We start from the raw sequence: 287 nt of genomic DNA, 5'->3' as shown, positions 1-287 counted from the left end.
AATAAGAGTAGGTTTATGCTTCTAATTTCGTAGATGGACGGTTTTCCAAATTTGATACACGTATTATTCATACCTTTTCAGTAACATATACAAGTAGACAAAAGCTCATTCAGCTTTCATCATGGCACTGTCATAATATTTCCTCAAACACATTTAGCTCTAGTGATATGTGGATTATATTTGCAATATGTCAGATCAATTGCCGGTTTAGAGAAATTTAAAATCCAAGACTTTAATCCCGTAAAGGACACATCGAGAAAAACGATGATTAAAAAGGATAAGCCACA

This window comes from Penaeus monodon, chromosome 15, assembly GCF_015228065.2.
Source record: "Penaeus monodon isolate SGIC_2016 chromosome 15, NSTDA_Pmon_1, whole genome shotgun sequence".
NCBI lineage: Eukaryota > Metazoa > Arthropoda > Malacostraca > Decapoda > Penaeidae > Penaeus > Penaeus monodon.
The sequence above is the reverse complement of the archived record's forward strand: the minus strand, read 5'-3'. Positions refer to the sequence as shown.